Below are 4,981 nucleotides of genomic sequence, written 5' to 3'. Positions count from 1 at the left end.
CGGTCTCAAATAGGAAAAAAAAAAGCAGCGTTTATTTTTTCGGATAACATCTCGTTTCTTGTCATTGGAATTGGGACTATTTCAAGTGATTTATTCGATCGAGTTAAAACATTTTTAAGTTAAACTTTCTGTACCCTGCTTCAATAGAGTATAATGAACGTTCCCTTCCACCTGTCTGAGAAACTCTTCCGCTTCTTAGCATAGCTGTACTCCATATAGGCGTGATGAAGACCCGTGTTGTTAAAACATCTCGGATGAAAACAAATGTTCCCAAACGCTCTTTCATTAAAAGCGCTGTCACCTGTGGAGCAAAGTTCCTCTTTAGAGTAACCTCTCTGCGTGAAGAATAATGCTCTATAAAAATTATACTGAAGCGATTCGGGCACAGAAGCGATTTTAATAATAAAAGATAAGTTCGTTAATCATTCCCTCGTAATTACTTATGACAATCTGCGGCTAGATAATAACTCCAGAAGATAACATTGCCGTCGCAAAATGCTTCTATCCGTAAATAATACGTTTATGAGACAACCTTTAATCCAAGAAGTCACAGCTGGATTCCTGGTTTCTCGTTTCTCGTTTTTAACAATAGAAACTTCGCGGGTCATACAGATTCTCTGCGCATGGTTTCAGTGTGTGTGTTTTGTCTTTGTTATACAAAATAAACGGATCATCAGTTGTTGGTAATGACATCCGTTTATATACATATATTCGAAAACGAGTACTTGTCGTTTACTGTAAATCATTCAGGGTTTTGAGTATCTAGAAGGTGATTTTATTTTCTCAACACAGCCTTTGAATGTCGCCTTCAGAATAACATCTAGCGCATGCATTCGATCAAGAGGACTTGGAAAGTCCAGCTTCGGATGTCCTTTTTCGTTTGTCCGATCAATAAATTAATCAGAATTACTCTACATATGAACAAAGATTAGCCCGGTAAAATTAAATAATTAAACGTTCAATTAAATGTTTTAAAATATTGTTTTTTTAACAGCAGTTTCAAGCACCCTTAAAACGAAAATCCATTACGATTGATCGTGATTTTAATTTTCTTCAAGGATAACGGGACAAATACTTTTAAAAATCTGAAAACCTTAGCACGAGTGAAACTTACCAGCCTGCATCTCGGATCGGGTGGGAAAACGTGTGAAACTATCCGATCGTGCTCTCCAAATACCGAGAAACAAGTGAAGTATTGGGTTCTCCACAATGCTGTATTAGATCGGAACCCTCGCCTCTTGCTCACCTGTGATCTCTAAGATGCGCTCTGCTCCTTCACTCAGGTAGATCTGGCGTCACGGGTACACCTCGCCCCCGTCTTCTCGCAGCGCTGCGAGTTTATCCGGTTATCCAGTTGTGAAGGGGTCAGAATCAGTCCGTGCTGGAGAGCCTCTCTCTTGCTCTAAAAAACGAGCTCCTTAAATTAGTCGTTTCAACAGAAATGTCAAAGTCGGCATACGGCGTAGAACTAGGATTCCTGTATAGAAAGAACAAGCTATTTTCTCAAGTTGCGAAAGTGCAAAATACTAAGGCAGAGCCAAAGAAATATCGCTTGGCATTAACTGCAGTGAGTCCGTATAATTCAGTGTCGGGGAAATCACTTATTCAGCTAAATAACAGGAGTTCTTTCACACCCGTGTGTATATATAGACTCAATTCCAAATACATCATTTTCCTTACGTTTTTATTACAGGGAAGCAATCCAAACACATTTTGAAACGATTCGACTGTAGCTTCTCTGGTGAATGATAATGATAACCCTGACCTTTATCAGATTATAGTGCAGGCAGTGTGATGTGACCACAATCCTTGGTTTCAGGTACTAGAAAAACAGGAGAAATTGTCCTTGGTCTTGAATCTGATGAATGACCTTCCCCAGTCACCATTCATCATGAGCCCATTAAACATCTGGGGTACATTGATGCCACTCTGACTTGAGAGGCACCTGTTGACTTTATTTGTAATAAAGTACTACAGAAAATGTCCTTTCTTCTCAGGTAATGGGTTTTTGGTGCCAGCTGTGAGACTGTCCATGTTGATCAGTCCTGTGGTATGGGCTGTCTTGCAGTATGGTATAGCTGTCTGCTATAACAGTGTTTCTCTGCAGCAAAAGGCTAAGCTGTCCAGCCTCCTGAGACAGTGGGGCAGCCACTCGAGCAGAGCTTTCACCCTGCTTTCATTGAGAACGTGTGGAGACGAGCTGTTAGTATCTCCTCGTGATCCCTCTCACGCTCTGCAGGAAGAATATCAGCTCGTGCCCTTCAAACAGACGTTTTAGACTCCCTCCGTGCAGACTCAACCAAACGAGGAATTATTTGATCCCATATTCAATCGAACTGCTCAACCAACAGATGAGTGCTGGTTCATGGGCAAGTGCTCTCAGTGGGTGATGTGTGCTTATATGGACTCAGTGTGACTGCAGGGGAATAGATTTACAGGGTTCTGGCGCAGTGGTGGGGATTGCTGTAAGGGTGTTGTGACGCGATTGGGAATGGGTATATGTCTGTTATGTAATGGTTATTAGTAATCTAACATTTACTTGTACTGATTGCAGGTTTTTTAAGTTTCCGTTTGTGTAAAACATGGCTGCTTTGAGAAATTTCAGAGCAGTCGGACAATAAAGGATGATTGTATCGTATTGTGTCGTACAGTATATGCCTGGGACTCATGACATAGAGTAATATATTTATCTAGTAGTTCTATTTTCTGTCTTTCCAGCAATGCCCAATCTGAGCTGTCCAGATCTGAAATGAAGAAGCTGTTGTATGCATTTATGTAACCACCAGTCAAAATGATTGATCCACGGTTAACAGTGCTGATGAAAAGAAGCAGCCTCTGTCCCATTTTATCTGTCTCTCCTATTGATTACAAGTCAGAATGAGCTTAAACTGGTTCATGCAGCTAAGCAACAGGCCAGGTAACTATCTGAACTTTGGACAGTGTATTAATACCTGTTAAAGCAGTATTTAAAGCATATTTCTGAACAAGCATAAGGGCATACTGATATATGATATATATATTTTTATCATATGTTTTCAGTTTGTTTTATGAGAACCAGAAAATACTACAGGCTGCAAAGAAATACACAACATTTTATAAAAGTAATTTCTTATTATACAATGATAACATTATCTCTCTGTACTTGCACACTACTAGGCCAAAGTCAGGTAACTTAGACATAATCAGGAGTTGCAGTATAGGGAAGTTTGCATTTTCAGTTTCTTCAAAACCCTATGAGTGTTTCCTACTCTTAAAAGAACTTTGTTATTAATGCCGCTTAGTTTTTGCTGAGAGGAAGCCAAGCTTGTCTTTTAGCAAATCTTAATTTACATTGATCAGAATCTTCAATGAGCGGCCAAAACGAAGGGCTGTGGTAGCAACCAATCAATCGTGTTCATCAGGTGTGACCAGCTCGTTGCCAGGTGTTCCTCATCGTTAATCTCATTTGCTCCTCGCTGCACATCCATAAAGCTAAAAGTCAACCTTTTTTTGTGCTACGACATGTCGGTCACGATGAACTGAAACAAAATGGCTACAATTGCAGTCAAGATCACCATAAAACTGCATTTCTGTGGAAAGAAGGAACTACAGAGTGTAAAGATCAGAACAGAGCAACATGTCTCGTATAGCTGTGTAAGTATTTTACAAGCCACTAGGACCTGTGTCATGGATCTGATAAAAGTGAAAAACAAGTGGTGTGACCTGCACTTGGAAAAGTGTGACAAATAATTTACTGCAGATCAGTGTTCACCGTGATTAAAACATTTAGCAGGAGAACCTTGTTGTCTACAGAAAAATAAACAAAACCTGGATGAAAGAAAAATCTGTGATCTGCAGGGTCTGTCTGGCAGAGGAATCCGCCATCCAGAATTTCCACGTGTATTTGCAGAAAAAGACAGAGAAGCTGGGAACTGAAGGAGACGGAGGGAGAGCTTGTGTTGTCTCAGGATGTTGTAACAGATGTCAGGCACACAGTGGAGGGATTTAAATGTTCTCACTGAGTCACACGTTAGAGCCTCGATGGTCCACATTAGGGCTTTATTGACAACCTGCTTTAAACAAAACAAACTTAATTAAAGGTCGCTTCCACTACGCAGCCCAGCAGGGATCTGGGAGCGCAGCCTGAGAAGAAGCAGATCTCTAATGATTCGGTGTCACACACATCGGCAACACCAGGGTCTTCACGGTTATGATCTGTCTCTCGTGCTTGGAATATTTTATTGTGTGGCCCAGGCAGAAGCCATAAATCAGGGATGTGTACTGTACCTGCTGAGAATGACACTTTCAAATAAAACCAGAAAAACCCAGAGCTAGACAGATTCTCGGCACTGACGGTGAAATGCACATAAATATAGTTGGGGAAAACCATTATAATCTGCTGAGAGATGTAGGGGTTGTAAGAGGAAGAAAGCCATGTCAAACTGGGTTTCCTTCATGATGTGTCGACATTAGCGTGAATGTCTTGTAGAGAAGTGGATGCGCACAAATTCTCGATTCATTGCTTCCAGCTACCCTAATGAGAAGCAGAGAAGATATGTATTGAGGATTGAATGTACTGGAGTTAATTTTGCTTCACTTGGCTGGCCGGGTGCCTGTTACGACGAGGCTGACAGGACTCCCCTTCTGTCACGGACGTCCAAAGGGACTAACCGTGGGGAGCAGGAGAGCAGAAAAGACCCATATGCGTAGCGGCGAGACGGGAAAAAGGCCCGGGCTCATTAGTGCAAAGAGTTCAGGAATGCCGTATAGAAACCTATGCCCTCAGGGAGAGGACGTGGGGCGCCCTGGTGCTAGGCGGGTCTCAGGACATCCGAACGTCACTGCTGAGCCAGGACAGAGTGCAAGACCCGGAAATATATAGCCCAAGGGAAAGAGAGGGACAGGAAGGACAGCAGACCGGAAACTAGGGACAGGACAGAGAAGGAGCGCCCTCTGGCTGCAGAGGGCGTGACACCTTCTCTTCATGGGGAATGAGCCAGGG

Source organism: Lepisosteus oculatus, chromosome 8, assembly GCF_040954835.1.
Source record: "Lepisosteus oculatus isolate fLepOcu1 chromosome 8, fLepOcu1.hap2, whole genome shotgun sequence".
Classification (NCBI taxonomy): Eukaryota; Metazoa; Chordata; class Actinopteri; order Semionotiformes; family Lepisosteidae; genus Lepisosteus; species Lepisosteus oculatus.
Note: the sequence above shows the minus strand (reverse complement) of the source record.